The sequence below is a fragment of the Octodon degus genome, unplaced genomic scaffold (assembly GCF_000260255.1).
Source record: "Octodon degus isolate 3935 unplaced genomic scaffold, OctDeg1.0 scaffold00114, whole genome shotgun sequence".
Lineage (NCBI taxonomy): Eukaryota > Metazoa > Chordata > Mammalia > Rodentia > Octodontidae > Octodon > Octodon degus.
In genome coordinates, this window is record NW_004524690.1 from 2978198 (window position 1) to 2996467 (window position 18270).

Genomic DNA, 18270 nt, shown 5'->3' on the forward strand with positions numbered 1-18270 from the left:
TGAAAAAAAAATACTATGGCACTAAAGTGAACTTGGATAAAGGAGATTACCCAGAAAAACAGACCCTGCCCAGCACAGTCCTGTCCAGAGCCGGAAAGTGGCTCACAGAGCCATGCACGAGAGGTTCTGGCTGCCCAAGGCCCCCACTGCCGCACCTATGATTGTGATGAAAGCAACTCCAACCATATGAACTGGGTGCCATTTATGCGCATTTTGCAAAAAATATGTGTCAGCTACTTCCTCTCACCATTGGGAGGGGCGACAGTGGGTAAACAGAGGACCAGTCTTACTTCTAGCAAGAGCTTATTTAAATGCTACTCTCCATCTTTAGAAACATCTGTATTACAGTCAGGTATCAGAGATATTTCCTGGATGGTCCAAAACGGAGGCTGTGAAACAGCCTCCAAAAGTAATATATAACCTTCAAAAAGTAATATGTAACCAGGTACATACCCAGAACATAACCATGTGTATTGCTAATAAATGTGGGCACTATGCAAAGTCTAATGGAGCTCCCTCTGCGACCTGTGTATGCTTCTAAGTCTCCTGTGAACAAGGAAGTGTGTATGGTAAAGTAAGAAAGAAAGGGATTTCTTTATTCCATGAAAGAACAAGCTGCCCAGCAACCCAAAGTATCCGGGCTACTTGGCCCCCGATCAACGCCTTTGTTCTTGCAGGCAATGAGCCTTTGTGAGTTCTAATTCTGCTCTGGAGGGATCTCAAAGGGTCCTGAGGGCACAAACCAACACTTGAGCAACATTTTATTTTATTAATTAATTTATTTTTTTACTGGTAAATGTTTTAATTTGAAAAAAAAAAAACCCAATAAGCTTCGAGATGAGCAGCATAACTTCACGGGAGAGCCAGCTTGGCCAACTAAAATTTTCTGAATAGCAACTGACACTGATGTACAGGTGTACAATTAGCTGACAAAACTGAACAAATGGGAAATCCATTTTTCATTTTTGTTATGTCTTTCCCTCCTTCCTGTTCCGGGTCTGGCTGATGTTACAATCTCAAACTAACTGCTGCTCCTCCCCCACAGCAAATCAAGTCCTGAATTTCAAGTGGAACTGTTCTCCTGTCCCATTCCATGAACATTCGGGACAAAACCACTGATCACCAATATTCTTCAGGTTACCAATACAGCACAAAAAAGTGTCTGGGTAGGGAAATGAACAAAAGGGAAATTTTTCTTTTTCTTTGTGTTTGGGGGAAGAAAATTATTTGCGATAACGATTATTTAGTATGTAGGAATAACATTTTATTTTAAACTTCTGAATAAAATACCTATCTTTGATTACTAATCAAGGTAGGGGAATGGACAATGACTGAAGAGAGAAGCAACTTGTGCTTTTGCAGGAAAAGGAGAAAGGTGGGAGAGTTCTAGAAAGAGACTGGTGAGGGGAACACAGCTAAGAGTCAGGAAGGAAGTTAAGACTTAGAAGGAGATTAAGAAAGGAATGTGGTTAGTTCAGAGACATCTTCTCCAGCTTCTACGCTCTTCAGGAGACACAACTGGGAGTTAGGGGAGGGAGGGAAGCATTCCAAATGCAACTCGTTGACTAGACACTTACTAAACAGCGAATTCTTCCAATCACTATTCCTGGGCTGGGGATTCAGCAGGACAAACAGCACCTGCTATGAAGGGTTGCTGGCTGTCATGATTTAGGTCTAGAAGGTTTCCACAGAACCTCAGGGGTTCGGAGGTGAGACTTCTGGACAGGGACTGGATCATGTGGTGCTCGTCAGTGGATTCAGCCAGGTAAGCTCGAAGGCTGAGTGTCTGCCTGGAAGAAGCAGGCCCGGCGGCAGGCCCCGGGAGCTGTGTCTCCCTTCCGGCTCCTCCCTTCGCCCCTTGCTTCCCGGACACTATGCCGTGAGTCTCCTGCTTCTGCCCCGGCACTTCCACCTTGGATCGGTCTCCGTGAACCCTAACTGTGAGCCGAAGTAAACCTCGCTTCCTTTAAGCAGACTGTGTCTCAGGGATGAGAACGTGACTAAGACATCTGTTAATGAATGAGGGACAGGTTCAGGGCCCTTCCCCACGACAGTCTGTGCCTGCCTACTTCCTGAAGGTGACAGTCTGCCCTCCACACCTGGGTTCCGTCGCCCCTCCACACACATGGATCCAACCAACCACAGATTAAAAAAAAATTCAAAAATGACATTTGCTTCTGTACAGAAACATAAAACCTTTTTTTTCTTGTCATTATTCCCTAAACAGTAAGTACCACAACTATTTACACAGCACAGACATTATATTAAGAATTATAAGCGATCTAGAGACGACTTCAAGTATAAGGGAGGATGTGCACAGGCTATCTATATGCACATATGATACCAGAGGACAATGCTTACGCTGTGAACTACCTTTGTGTTACAAATGGCCTTGACGCCCCTGGCAGGTTATCAGTGGAGGTTACAGGCTGTATCTTGTATTCTTTTAATGCACAAAAAGAAACCTAGTGCCTGGCCCATACTGGCATTTTATAAACCTGCAGTCAGCATTTGGCTACTATCTTGAACACTAGAGGAACCGTGCCCCTATATGGCCCACTTCAGTGGCATCAGTGACAGGGTGGGCCCTCCTCACCTCCTTCACAGACGTGACTTCAGGCCGAACTCTGCTAGTGTGCAGTGTTCAGGTGGGCACACCATCTCTCACCGCACTACGGAAACTCCTCCGCGGTGCTGTTGCCAACAGAATCACCTTAACCTTTGGCTTGCATTCAACTGACCTTTAGGCCAACCAAGAACGCCTGTGTGGCAGGGGAACCCAGGCCAGGAGTTCAGAGCATTTTTTCCTACCCAGCCACGAAATGCCTTATATTTCTTAGCACCACCCCCTCCTCCCCAGCAGCTGCTCATTGATGGTGACAGGCACAGAAAACGATGCCACAAGGCGATCCAGATGAATCGAATTTCCTCCGAGAGGAGGAGACGACCCTGGCTGGTGTGGCAGTGGACTCTGGGTGTTATTTTTCACTTTAATGGACCTGGGAGGGTGGGATGTCTTCAGAATCTCTGCAGCACTGTCCGACAGAAATTTCCAGTAGTCAGGTTACAAAAGTAAAAGGGGAAAGAAATTAACTTTAATAAGGCATTCTGTTTAGTCCAATATATCCCAAACACCATTTGAATGTAAAGTAAATATAAAAATTTCTAATAAGCTACTTTAGATCTTGTTCTCTACAAATCTTCAAAATCTATCCTAAATTTAATGCACGCAATCCCACTTCCAACTACCAGTGTCTCGAATGTTTAACAGCCCCATGGAGACTGCAGTGGACAGCATGGCTCTAAGGGAGTCAAAGGAATCTGGGAGGACCCTGGGCGACTGTTTCCCAATGAACATTTTTGAAAAAAGATACATTAAATAATAAATCAACCGTGGGAGTAGGGTGGGCCTGATAGCTCAGCGGATTAAAGTGCCTGCTTAGCAGGCCAGCGTTCAATCCCCAGCATGTCGGTTGGCCCCGTCCACAGGGCTCACTGAGACTGGGCGTGGTGGTGCGTGCCTGTGATCCCAGCACTTGGGAGGCTGAAAACAGGAGAATCATTACGAGTCTAATTTACATAAGTGAGACCCTGAACACCCTGTAGACCCTGCCCTAAACACAGAAAAAAACCAAACAACTGTGGGAAAGTATTTATGTTTACTATATAAATTACTTTAACACTATAATGTTCAGGCTGAAACTTTTACTTCTATTAAACTACTTAAATCTTAATATCTGCTCAAGAAAATGCCAAAGTGGTAGGAATATTTTTTAACCTGCAAGCACATTAATGAGGTGGCAAGAAACTTAGTGGCTCTCAGACAACCTGCTCTGGCCAAGGCACTACTTGGGCCAGCCTGATACTTCTCATCTTTGTTTACAAGGATGAAGCAGCAGCCTTCGAAAGAGACACAGAAATAGAATCTTAGTTTCCATCCCACAAGCCTGAAGGTTTTGTCAGTCTGCTTGGAAACTAACAAACAACTGTCCACAGACTTGACAGTGCCTCGTTTTCAGTGGAATCTATTTACTGTCTATAGTTACGAGGCGAGCACTGTTTCCTGGGCTGCAATTTGCCCACCATATATTTGTACTGCTTTCCAAACATACATGAACAATACTGTAATGAGTAAAATCAAAACACAAATGAATTCCTAGTAACGATCTCTTCTTGGCATCTTCCCAGTCAATGAAGATGAGATTGCTTGTTGCTAAAGTGCACTCTTTCAGTGTCACAAATCCGTATTTGTGGCACTCGTTACCTTAGATCACTGTTTTGCTCTCCTTTGAGTGGTAGGTTTGCTGTCAGCCAGGCTTCTCCTCGATGAGATCTTCCCAGCACTTGTTATGGAGTTAATGGTCTCTTGTTAAGAAAGGTTGAGTTTTAGAACCAACTACATGCTGAGTTTAATTGCTCAATGGTAATACATTCAGCAGAGATGATTTCATTATATAGTACAGACTGGCTACTTTGCAGCACTTCCTGAGGCATAATAAGCTTTTACCATAAAAACCAAATCAACGTTAACTTGCAAAGTTGCCACTTTACAGCCACTGCCAAAGGAAAAAGATAAAAACAACAAAGCGAGATAAAGTGAACCTTTATCAAGGAACTGGACCAAAACAATGATCAAACCAGCTCTTTCCATCCCTTTGAGGCAATCTGATTTGTAAGCTGAGGTTTCAAAGGATATTTTATTTAATTGCTGAGGGCAAGAGAGCAGTAGGAGTTTTTAAGTAAGCTTTTTATGGTGCTGGCTTGCTCTGCTTTTGGAGCACACTGAAAAAACAATCTTTTAAAGTTAGTGTTTTCAAGCTCGTCTCATAATCCCATCAGTTCTATTTCCTTTCAACTACATCAAGAGTAAACTTGTAGAAAAGAGAGGAAAAAAAAATCTGTCTTGACAAACAGGTGAAAAAGCATTCAAGTTTCAAAGCTAGCTGGTAGACAGTGGCCAGCAAAATCCCTCTGTATTTCCAAGCAAACACAAGGCAAAGCAACATTTTTTTTACACCTTTTACAAAGTCTGTTTAAACAAGGCACACACAATGCTTCTTCCTGGCTTCTAAAAGCTGAGCATTGTTGTATGTTTAATTACACTCCTAAATCCTAAGGAATAGAAACAGCCAGCTAGGTAGTGACTGTCTGATCTGTATATCTTGGCTGGAGGAGAAGTGTGTGCAAAGCAAACCTGCCCAGACTCATGTTTCTGGATTCCTCCCGGCTTAGCCCAGCCACACTCCTCTTCAGGGCTGCAGGGCGGCGAGGAGCCGCAGCACACACCAGTTGCATTCATAAGGAAACAATCTTCCTGCCCACCCAGCACTATATTTAGAGCCATCTCTTGGCAATGCAAACTTATATTTCTGGGCTTTCTGCCACTCAGACCAAAAAAAAAAAAAAAAAAGACAAGAAAAACTGGTTTGGTTCCAGTGCTGAGCCCAAGCAACAAAAGTTAAATGTGTCATTCTCCATTGATGCCTTTCAGTGTCAAACATCACTCCTTCTTCAAAAGCAGTCAACACTGGATATGGCTCTGAAGAATGCTCTTCTTTTCCCGATTCTAATGAGTAAAATGTGTGCTGCTCTCTAAGGGATGCAGTGTAAAAGAGAAAGAAATGGAGCAAATTTCTCTGAAAAGGACAGAACATTTTGAATTTAAAAAATAATATCATCCATGCTGGGGCTGCTGACTTGCCCAAATCTGGTGACTCCATAGAACACGTTCAATCCCAAGGCCAGCCACTGGGCTGATGGGAAGAGAACAATGAGCGCTAAATCCTTGAGCTTCTCCTGTCCCCAGGTGCAGGCCATGTGAGACGCTCTTCCCAGCAACTTGCCACCCAGCATCTGGGAAAATTATGCTTCTACGCTGGGAGAGGTCAGGCAGACTGGGAGAGGTCAGGCAGACTGGGAGAGGTCAGGCAGACTGCGACAGCAGTGCCGTGGCCAGCATGGGTACTGGCGACTGCAGGTCACCCAGGCTGTGGTTCCAAACTCGGAAGGCCACCCGCATCAGGAGCTAGTGGAGCAGTGTTCCTCTGGCCCACTCAGGCCCAATGGGCCGTGCTCCATGCTCTTCCTCTTCCAGGGATTTTTCTTATAATAACACATTATGAACTAATTCTACATTTCTTTAGTTCAGTATCTTGTCATGGTGCTGACTGCTCAGAAATGCAGTAGAAATAACAAGACGTCAACCCAGATTTACCGTAATGCAACATCAAGCAGGACGGTACTTGGGTTTAAAGTGTTTCCTTCACACTGGATACACAGTCACCTTTAACTAATTTAACAAATACAGAAAAAGAAAGAACAAAAATATCTGCAGCCCTCTAGCCATTCTCTCATGTTAAAAAATGTAACAGAAAACACAAGTATTATGTTTTTAAAAATCCCTTCACAAATTTTTTGAAGAATGCTAAATGGTGTGTGTGTATGTGACGGAACCTCATTTGACATGGAATAGGAATACTCCGGAAAGATTCAGAATGGTTCTACTGATTGTAGTCTGGGATTTTATAAATGGGTCACTGCAAGAGGAAATTCACTTATGGCCAAACACAAACATTCTAACAGCCAAGTCTTGCAGGGCGTTTACCAGTTCTCCTCCATCTAGGCTGCGATGGCTGGGTAAGTGCGTCCAGCATGGCACTAACAGGAGACGCCACAGCCTTCGAGCAGTAGGGCCTTCCGGGAGGCCTCCAGGTCACGGGGGGGGGGGGATGCCCACCACGGAGATGACGGGACCCCAGCCTCTTCCTTTTCCCTTCTACTTCTTGGCTGAGGAGGGCAGCTTGTGTGCTCAGCCTCCTGCTCCTGCTGTGATGCGCTGCCTCTCCATAAGCCCAGGCAATGGGGCCAATCAGGGACTGGAAACTCCAAACTGCGAGCCTCCAAAGTCAGCCTTTTCTACTTATAAATAATTATATCATCAGTATTTTGTTACCATTTCTCACAGCTGACTAATACAGGTCGAGGGCTGGATTGTAAACTCTGTTCCCTTAGAGTTACGTATGACTAGAAGTTGTCCTTGGTACTAGGCAGTCCAGGCATCTGTGCTGCTTCCCTCTCGGGAAGTCTGGTATGCACCCAGTCCTGACAGCCATAGCCTCAGAGGACTGGGATTTACCTCTGTTCAAAATTCAGCCTCCCTACATTAGGTGTTTTAGGAAAGACGGACAGACAGACGGATGGACGGACGCACACAAGTACCCCCAAATAGCATGGTCATGTAGCAAAATGGAGCTAACGAGCTATCACATCACTGGGGCCCCCTCCAAGACCATGTTTTGCTGGATGAGAAGCCCAAGTCTTTTGGGTACTGAGAGAAATATTCAAGGGCAAATATCTGACCCCCTCTAAGGACAAACAAAACTTCTTTGTACCCAGATATATGAATGCCTGAGTTTCTACTACAACGATGCTGTTGTTTACCATCCAGTCGCTGCTAACTTGCACCAGGGATGGTTCTGGGTAAAAGTTCAATTTCCTCTTGTTTCACACTAACCCCACGAGGAGGCATTATTCCATTTCCATTTTGTGAACAAGGCGATTCAGGCAGTGAGCATATGTGGCTCGTGCTGTCATATATGTAAGAGTATCAGTGAAGACATGTGAGAATAAAGAGATTCACATATTGCCTTATAATATGGAGCAAACTGAGGCCCAAGGAGTTTTAAGCAGTTTCCTTATATCCTATTTTAGGTTTCACGTTTCTATTTCTTAGGAACTCACTTGGCTTAACGACCTGTAGAACCTGCACTCTTGGGCTGCAGGATCGCTCAGTGGTAGATCACATTTCTAGTGTCCACAAGACCTGAGGTTCAATCCCCAGGGTGACCAAAAGAGAAAAAGAAAAGGGACCTGCCTTATTCATAGTAGAGCATAATGCACTGTTTTGACAAATAAAGATTAAATTTTGATAAGGTTAGGCATCATTATACAGAATTCACTTTCGCCTCGGCTTACGCAATATCCATCCAATCATCCAGCGATGATTACAGTGCAGACAGGGCAGCTACAGTCAGTGGCCTCACCAGGCGTACAGTCCAGCTAGGCACACAGGCAATAAACAGCAAGAGGGTGCCAAGGAGCAGTGTGCGACAAGTGAATACTGTGTCCCAAAATGCAAAGTGCTCGGGTGCAATACAGTACCGTCTTCCACACGGTGTTTTACATTTTACAAATGAAAAAACTCTACCTTACACAAATTGAGTCTTGCCCAAGGTCACACGACCTCAGGATTCTGTTTTCCTGAGTGTCTATGTTCTAACCTGGTACACTAACTATACGGCCTCACAGTTCACAGCAAGAACAGATTTTAAAAACATTCACTCATTCAGCACTCAGCATTTGAGTTAGTTTCCACACTAGGAATGCTGAGGCAATGAACATGAGTAATTCAGTTTTTAAAGTTGCCCATGGGTATCTAATCAGCTAACAAGAGTGTTCAACTTCGTAGACTTCCGAAAGTTTCTGAAATAACACTTTATTTAATCCTGACCTTTCTTTTTGGGAACATCTCTTTCCACAAGAGACTTTGTTTTTCCTCCTAGCAAAACATCTCACTCCTATGCCTGCTTTGGACTGGGCATGTTCTATGTAAGTCAACATTTTGGTGCAGCAGACGGATTCTAAGCCGGTCCCAGGGAGCCTCACCTCCTATCGTTCATACCCTCATCCATGCGCTCCCTTTGAGTGTCAGAGGGACCTGTGAGTTGCTTGTAGCCAACAGAATATGGCACAGGTGATAGGATATCATCCTTCTGAGTAGGCTACATAAGACTGTGGCTTGCTGGCAGATTCTTCACCTTGCTGGCTTCTCTTCCTCTCCTTTCCGTTCCGTTCTGTTCCTTTCCTTCCTTTGAGACAGGGTCTCACTATGTAGTCCAGGCTGGTCTTGAACTCACTGTGTAGTCTAAGGTGGCCTCAGACTCTGATCCTCCTGCCTCAGCCTCCCAAGTACAGGGATCATATGCATGTACCACCATGCCTGGCCGCCTTGTTGGTTTTGATGAAGGAAGTTGCCTGGTCGGGGAGACCTACACAGCAAGAAATTGAAGGCTGCTTCTGGCCTTAAACACCTCCCAATGAAGTGAACCCTGCCAGCAGCCACGCAGGTGAGGTTCTACATGGTCTCCCCACAGCTGAGCTTTTAGACAAAACCATAGCTTTGGGTGACACCTTAAATTTAGCTTTGTGAAGGAAGCCCAGAGCAGACAATGCAGGCAAACTATGGCCAGATTTCTGATCCACAGAAACCAGGAGATAACCAGTGTCTTAAGTTGCCAAATTTGTGACAGTCTGTCACCCAGGAACAGATAATGTACCTGGGGGCTATGGTGTAAATGCACCAGATTCCCCCAAACTCACAATGGAATCTAAGACCCAATGTGGCAGCCTTAAGAGATGGGGCCTTTGAGAGGTGATGTGTGAGGCATAGCTCACGTGAGAGGGATTGACTCTCCTATAAACACGCTTGAAGAACTAGTTAAATCTTTTTTGCCCTCTGCTGTTCTACTGTGTGCGGGTACGGTAACAAGCAGCCACCTTGGAAGCACAGAGCTATCGTCAGGCATCAGATGTTGGTATCTTGTTCTTGAACTTCTCAGCCTCAGCAAATTAAATCTCTATTCCTAAAACTTACCCAGTCTCAGGTATTTTGCATTAGCAGTACAAGTAGACTAAGACACTTAGTTAAAAGGTAAATATTTTTATTTCTTGGAACTATGTAGGCCTCTCAAGCTGTCAGCATTAAAAATATTAACTGCAAATTAAATCTCTTGGTTAAAACATAAAAATACTAGTTCCTATTTCCTGGGCATTTACGAAGGGCCAGGTAAATTCTTTTCTTTTCCTTTCTTTTTTTAAAAATGTATTTAGGATAGGGTCTTCAGGGTCTACAGGGTCTCACTACACAGATCGGACTCATAGTGATTCTCCTGTTTTCAGCCTCCTAAGCACTGGGATTACAAGTGTGTGCACCATGCCCAGTCTCAATTGCCATCTCAGCATGCTCCAGGGGTGCGCCAGGCTGCGGATCAAACCCTGGTCCCTGCGCTCTGCCTAAGCAAGCACTTTAATCTGCTGAGCTGTCTGGCTGGCCTTGGACCAGGTAAATTCTAATATGCAGTAGTGAAATTATGGCCACATTTACACACAATAATTCATTAGTAGAGAAGAAATATTAAATGACTATTTGAGTTAGCAACTTAGAAAAAAATAGTGGACTTTACTATTTTCTCGTCCAACTGAGGTAGGAGGTTGGGGCATAGCAAATCACCCAGATAAAAGGATATGATCTGGCAGTCCGACGGGACACATGCAAAACACCTGCCATGCTCTGCACCTGGTATCAATCAGCAAATGCTGCCTTCAGTTCTCACTGCTCAAGATCAAGCAGGTTTTTGATACGACAGCATAGCTGTGACATCAGAATTGGGGGATATAAAACAAGGCAGCCATTAATCTTGTGGTGCTATGAGCCTTTCACTGGCCCGCTCATGCCCTTCTTTTCTATTTCTTTCCCTACCTTAAACACCCTGCACTCACTCTGCAGGACACCTCTTTTCAGAGTACTTATCCACTCTTCCCTTTAATAAATATAAAACTTTACTATATTTTTAGTAAAAGTGGCCATCCTCCTGAAGTTGTTATACAGATTTAATGCAATCCCAGTCCAAATACCATTAGCATATCTCCAAGGACTACAAAATACATTCCTAAAATTTATCTGGAACCAGAAGACACCTAGAATAGCAGATGCAATCCTGGGCAACAAAGGGAACGTAGGTGGCATCACAATTCCAGACTTGAAGCTATACTACAAAGCTACTGTGATAAAATCAACATGTTACTGGGAAAACAAACAAACAAAAACAACAAACCTGAGGATCAATGGCATAGATTAGAAGATGCAGACACAACAACAAATACACACAGCTTCTTTGACAAGGGGGCCAAACATGTTTACTGGAAGACAGACAGCCTTTTTAATAAATGTAACAGAAAAATGGGCTTTCCACATGCCAAAGACTAAAACTATACCCATGCCTATCACCATGCACTAAAGTCAAAATGGATCAAAGATCTAAATATTAAAATAGAAACATTAAATATACTGGAAGTAGGTAGAAATCTTGAAGACATAGGGGTAGGCAGAGAATGCATGAACAAAACCCAGACTGCATGGGAAATACTTCAAAGAATCAACACCTGGGATCTCATCTTGTTAAAAAGCTTTTGTACAGCAAAAGAAATCACCAACATAGGGAAAAGACAACCCACAGAGTAGGAAAATTTTAGCCAATTGTTCCTCAGAAAAAAGTATTTCTATCTAGAACATACGAAGAATTGGAAAAAATAAAAACAAAAACAGATTCTCCAAATTCAAAGAAAGACCCAATGAAAAAGAGGCATCTGTGATGATGAATATATACATCTTAGATGAAGAAATACAAATGGCAAATAAATACATGAAAAATGCTTAACATCGCTGGTCACTTGAGAGATACAAGTTAAAACACTGAGATTCCATCTTACACCAGAAAGAATGGCTACTGTCAGTAAATCAACCTGTAACAAATGCTGGAGGGGCTGTGGGGAAAAAGGAACACTTCTCCACTGTTGGAGGGAGGGCAAACTGGTTCAACCACTGTGGAACTCAGTATGAAGATTCCTCAAAGAAACTGGGATTAGAGATCCCTAGCTATTTTCCTTCTGAGTATCTTCCCAGAAGAATTAAAAACATCATACCACAGCAATATATGTGTACCCGTGTTTATAGAAGCACAATTTGTAATAGCTAAATCTCGGAAACAACCCCAATGCCCATCAACTGAGAGAAGGATAAAAAAGATGTGCACTTTTAATATAATAAAGTACTAAGCCACAAAGAAGGATAAACCTGAGACCTTCATAGGTAAATGGATGCAACTTGAGGCCATAATCATAAATAAAATGTGTAAACACTATATTGTCTCCCTAGTGTGAGAAACTGAAAGAACAAATTAAAATGCACATCAGCTATCATGAAATGGGAAGAAATTATGCTAAAGGAGAAAGGAACTAGGATGAGTGGAAAAGGAAAGAACGGTAGGGAAAAGGGAAAAAAAAATGCAAGTCAGTTACACTATTAGTATTTCTTAGTTTTTTAAAAAGGAAGGTCAACGCACACCCTTCTTAAGAATATTATTTTCATGTGGGCAGGATTGAGCAATAGAAAGGCTTCGAGGTGTGGTCAGTGAGAGGCAAGCATGACCTCCTGAAGGCCACTTCCCCTGCTGTATGCACCAGGACATTCTTGTGGGAATGAAGCCCTTTTTCTGGAGGAGACTATACTATTGATACTCAGAAAGTAGCCCAGACAGCCATGAGGGGTCTGTGTTCCTTCGGTCACTGCGCAGCTCCAGGAGCCTGGGGACAGCCTTCTGTTCCTCCCATCCACTGCGCCCCGTCTGGGATCCAAGCCAACCATGTACTGGGCATCACCTCCAACCAGAACAGACTTTTAGCATGTTTTCCTTACTCGTGTTACTGATACACTGAGATGTTTGGGTCCCTCATATTTGTTTAATAATTATCTTAAAATGATTTATCCATTCCTAAAGTACATCACACCCAGCTGATTGCTGTATCACCAAACGTCTATCATACAGCATTACTTCAAGGTCCCAGAAATTTATAGAGGCTTAATTTTAAGGAATATGATGTTTGTTTTAAGGATTCCTCACAAACTTGTCATTTTTTTAAAGACACAATTAGATTAATTAATACATAATTCATAATAATTAAGGACAGTTTATTTCACCCATACAAGTGTTTACCATTAACTGTCAATTATAACTACATTGAAACATGTGTCCAATGTTAAAATTACTTAAAAACTTTAGATTTGTTCATCTATACTCTGGTACTTGGGTTTAACAGTTTCATGTCTAAGGGCTGGCCAAATAGCTCAGCGGATTAAAGCATCTGCAAGCAGGCACAGGGCCTGGGGTTCGATCCCCAGGCCTGCCATGCCAGCCCCGCCCCCAAGCGCACTGAGATGGCAATTGAGACTGGGCGTGGTGGTGCGCACCTGTAATCCCAGCTTTGGAAGGCTGCAAAACAGGCAGATCACTACGAGTCCGATCTTAAGTAGTGAGGCCCTGAACACCCTGTAGACCCTTCCCTAAAATACCAAACAAAAGAAAAACAACATCAAAAAAAGTTTCATGTCTAGCGTACGTAATAATTTCAACACATAAGAATAAATTAAAATGTATATTATCAATAAAGCTGTCTTATTTTTCTACTTGTGTGACTTTTAATCATAAAATGAATATTGTGTTAAAGGACAAAGAGATATAGAAAAACAAACAATCACTCATGCATCATGTCTGACATTCGGTGTAAGCAATGACTTTGAATTCGTCTTTTTTTTTTCCAGAACCAGGGATTGAACTCAGGCCCTTGCACTTGCCACGGAAGTGCTTATTCCACTGAGCCATCTCCCTGGCCCCTTGAATTAGTCTTTTTGATTTTGAGTTTTTGAGGCAGGGTATCACTTTGTAGTCCAGGCTGGCCTTCCACTCACCCTGCAGCCAAGATTGGCCTCAAACTCACAGTGATCCTCCTGCCTCAGCCTCCTGAGTGCTGGGATTACGCGTGTGCACCACTATGCCTGGAAAATTTGTGATCTTTGGTCTAGCTTTAATAAACTTACTGATAATGAGCAGTTAAAAATCTAGTGATCCTTCCCAAAACAGTTGTTTTTTGTCCTTAACATATTCATCAGTATCTCTGTGTTCTCTTAGAATTATGTTTACAAAAGAAATTCTACTTTCCTTTACTCAGCCTTTTTATTACATGTAGACAATCTACGTGAACCAAAGTCATCATTTTTTCCAAGGGCCTCTTTTGATTACTGTATAAATTTTAAGAAGCTGGTTGTGATAGTGCATGCCTGTACTCCCAGTACTCAGGAGGCTGAGGCAGGAGGATCACTGAGAGTTCAAGGCCAGCCTGAACTACATAACCGGACTCTTTTTCAAAAAAAAACAAACAAAACAAAACCCAAAACACCAAAACAAAAACCCAAAAAACAAAGCCCAAGTTGTAAAAAAGAATACCTGGGTCTACTAATTACTTTGCACTTTAGAAGAAACTAAACTGGCTTCCCTGTAGTTTTCTTGGACAGTTTAGCTTGTTTGAAATCTCTATAGCAACCCAACTGCACAGATCTCTTTGGAATAAATAAACTGTGTCAACTCAAGCAGAGATCCTGGCCCAGGGCATGTGTATTGCAACACAAGCTTTGAGTGTAGATTATGTAGCAGCTGCAGGAGAGAATAAGGAGAAAATACTGTCTCAGAGACAGTTTTCAGAAACATTTGCCAAGACTGAAAACAAGCAGTGGGTAAGTGCGATTACTCACACGTTAGAAGCAGTGCTTCAATACTAGGAAACAAAACCCTGGTACAAAACCTGAAATTCCTCCTTTCAGATGCCTTAAAAATAAGGCTTTATATAGTATATCTTTTTAAGTTGATCTCCTTTAGGTAAATTACCCTCAAGAGGAAATAGAAATATTGGTGTTAGCAGAGTTAAATGATCTGTGACGACGTCAGCATCTTATCTCCTTTTGTATCTCTTTACTGTTTATTCTTTAGTTTTAGTTGTTTAAAAATATCCATTACTTATATGCAGGGCTACATCAGACATTGTCACAGTCTTATTTGATGGGTGTATCCATCAAGCACAATCTAGCAAACTCAAGAGGAGAGGAAAGGCCACCGTCACTTACACTTACTTTTGCTTACTGTGTGTGTTCTTTTCTAACATTCTAAGGCTCCTTTTATAATGAAGAAAACTTCTTTTACCCATGATTTTAAGGCAAGTCTGCTAGAGACAAAATCTTTCAATTTACCTTTATCTGAGAATATCTTGCTTTGCAATTCCCTACTTGAGGATATTTTCTCTGGGTAGAGATGCTGGATTGATAGTTCTTTTCTTTCAGCATATGAAAAATATTTTTCTATTTTCTGCATTTATTGTTTCTCAGCAGGCACTACCTATTCCTCGCTGAAACTTTCTTCTTTTTCATTTGTTTCAAGCCTGCTCATAATTGCTAACTGAAGTATTTTTTATGATCAAGGTCTGTCTGACAGTTTTAACATTGTCATTTTAGTGTTGGCTTACACTGATTACTTGTTCATTCAGAGATCTTCCTTTTTGTAGTATGAATGATTTTGAAATGAAACCTGGATATTTTTGTGTTGTTTTCAGACTCTGAATTAAAAAAAAAATTAACCAGTTTTAGTGACATGCTTCCAGTAAAAGTGGGTGCTGGGGCACTGCCTCATTTCTGCAAGGCCTGCGTGGGAGGCCAGGTTTCCTTCTTAGATCTCTACCAGCCACGATATGGGGCTCCCTGTGACTGGTGTGGAGAAAGTTCTCCACAGATACCTTGGAAGTAAGCAGTCTCACTGGCCAGGGGGATGAAAATTCAAGCTTCTGACATGGTCTTCCCTGAAGCAACTCGAGCTGCAGAGCTAGAAACCTCTACATTGCTTTTCAAGGGCAGATGTCTAGGCCCCTGCCTGGCTTCTGCGGGCATGGGTGGAGTTGAGTCCATGGTTTTCTGTTCAGCTGGAGTAGAGTGATCACTATCTGAACGTGTTTGGTTTTGCTAGGTGTCTTGGTTACTCTCCTCTCATTGCTGGGACTAAATACCCAACACCCAAAATTAAGAAAGGAAAGGTTTAGTTAGCTCACCGTTTGTGGAGGTTTCAGTCCATACTCAGCTGGCTCCAAGGCAGAGTGGTACATGGCAGAGGGCAGCAATTCACGGTGGGGGGGGAATAGCAAAACAGCAAGAGCAAAAGGGTAGGAGCAGCAGCAACAATGGCTGCAGAGAGCAGGTCTGTCTCCCCTATGTTGCCCTCAGGCTGCCTGCCCCAGCTGGGTGTAGCACTCATGCCCATAATCCCAGCAGTACTCAGACCCATAATCCCAGCCTTGATTATGAATTTATTTCAAACTCTAGAATTCCGCCTCATGACTGCATACCTATACACCAAGTATAACAGGTCTGAAGGTGAAATGGATGACAAAGATATTTCCAGCAGGTTATTTTTCAGTGTGTATAGAACAGACTAGTAGACTTCTACAGACTGCACTCAGGTAGGGTAACACTTTAGAACAGTAATCATTACTTAAGTTGAATGTTCCTGTAAAAACATTTGCTGAAAAGCTTTTCCTTTAGTTTGCTTCTTCATTTACTCAGAATGTGATAAAAATAAGAGGGTGGGCCTCGACCCGCAGCCTCTGCATGTTCCCCCGCGCCGCCAAGATGCCCAAGAGGAAGGTCAGCTCGGCCGAAGGGGCGGCAAAGGGGGAGCCCGAGAGGAGATCGGCGAGGATGCCAGCTACACCTGTTCCAGCTAACGTGGAAACAAAGCCAATATAGGCAGCAGGAAAGGATAAATCTTCGGACAAAAAAGTGCAAGCAAAAGGGAAAAGGGGAGCCGAGGGAAAACAGGCTGAAGTGGCTAATCAAGAAACCAAGCAAGATTTACCTGCGGAAAGTGGAGAAACTAAACATGAGGAGAGTGCAGCCTCTGATGAAGCAGAAGAGAAAGAAGCCAAGTCTGATCAATCACACACCGTGTCTTATCAGAGCTCCCTGTCTCCCTTCTTGTACAATCCACAGGACTATTTTTATCTATTTTGTAAATGTAAGTTTTTTAGAAGCTCTAGAAACATTTTTAAAAAGGAGGGAATCCCACCTCATCGCATTTTTTAAGTGTAAGTGATTTTTTTTAGAGGTGAAATCATTCTCTGGTTGTTTATTTTTTGGTACAACCAGAAATAGTGGGATATTGAATTACAGCAGGCTTTGACTGTCTTGGGTGTCAGCTTAACATTCCATAGGTGGAGATTAGTTTTATATCCTGCAATACAAAAAGTACTAAGTGGCAATTTGGATTTATAGGCATGCATTTAATATGTCCTGGATGCTTTAAATGACTTCTATTTTCATGATTTTTGGTAGAATTGTTTTCTAAAGAAAACTCATCCTAATTGTTGCCCTGTCAGCATCATGTGCACTCTGTAACATCTTTGGTAGTGGTAGTCCGGTTTGCCTCATTTTGTTAATGTGCTGTGAAAGATAAAAAATTTGAATATGTAGTGTATGCGATACAAAATTGTGAATTGGTGGGACTTAAGTAACACTCTGTCAGCATTTGAAGATACTGGTACTTAATCCTCTTACAGAAAATTTGTCTCTAAATTTGAAGCTGGAAAGTCACTGGAACAACTGAAAAACAATACATGGGTTTTTTTTGGTACGTGTTTTAAGAATTGTGTACAAAGTGAATCATGTGTACTGATCCTCAACACAACCAATAAAATCTCAAATATTGAAGATTAAAAAAAAAACAAGAAAAAAAAACCAAGAGAAAAAAAGAGGGTAGGGAAAAATAAGAAAAAACATACCACACACAACAATAAAATACAGTTCTTTTAATACTTATCTTTTTGGAAAATTCTAGAATAAAGTGGCAAGCAAGGAAATTTCTAATATATAGATATTGTCTTCAATGGGAGACTGTTGAATTATTTTTTTTTTCCTTTGGGGGAAAATACAGTACAAAGGATAAAGGCTTTGGCAAGAGGAATGAATCTATTAATGATAAAAAATAGTTCATAAACTTTGCTTTAAATTTATATCATTTGTATTTTTATATCATTTGTATTATATGCACAAATTTTCAATTTTTTAAACTTCACAGCTCAAAATGATTTTTCCATATACTCTCTGAAACCATCATTTTTATTAGCTAGATAGTGGTCCTTTGGGCATTCTATCATAGTTCTCTAATGGGTTCATTATTCCTCAATATGTAGTTCACTCACAATATTTCTCTTTTATAAATAACATGAGTGACAAGAGTTTTTCTATATAGCTTTTGTTCTTCTACTACTTGGAATTATTTATTTAAGTAAGATTCCCCAAAGTAGAATTATTAAATCAATGTTTTTTATGACTCCTAAAAACAAAATCCCAGGGATGGGGAGATAGCTCGGCGGTCTAAGTGCCTGCCTGGCAAGCACAAGGACCCAGGTTCAATCCCTGTTACTGCATGTTGTGCCACTATGCTAGCCACCGAGTTTAGGCATGGTAATGCACACCTGTAATCCCAGTATTGGAGAGGCTGGGCAGGAGGATCAGTATAAGTCCAAGATGCATAGTGAGACCCTGTGACGAATAAATACATA

At 42.1% G+C, this 18270-nt stretch overlaps 1 protein-coding gene and 1 pseudogene across 2 annotated transcripts in view; one reads left to right on the forward strand and one right to left on the reverse strand.

Annotated features, from left to right (window-relative positions):
• Znf704 (zinc finger protein 704) overlaps positions 1-18270 on the reverse strand; it is a 172448-nt gene that overhangs the window by 104596 nt on the left and 49582 nt on the right. The window contains exons 1-2 of one of the 2 annotated variants that reach the window (XM_023699608.1): positions 5195-5237; positions 4265-4365 (exon numbers count right to left, since the gene is read on the reverse strand). The exons of the other annotated variant lie outside the window; for it this stretch is intronic. The gene's annotated coding sequence lies outside the window, so the exon portion shown is untranslated. Of the gene's footprint in view, positions 1-4264; positions 4366-5194; positions 5238-18270 lie in introns of those variants that run through there. 2 annotated transcript variants of the gene reach the window in all.
• LOC105743292 overlaps positions 16340-18270 on the forward strand; it is a 5710-nt pseudogene continuing 3779 nt past the window's right edge.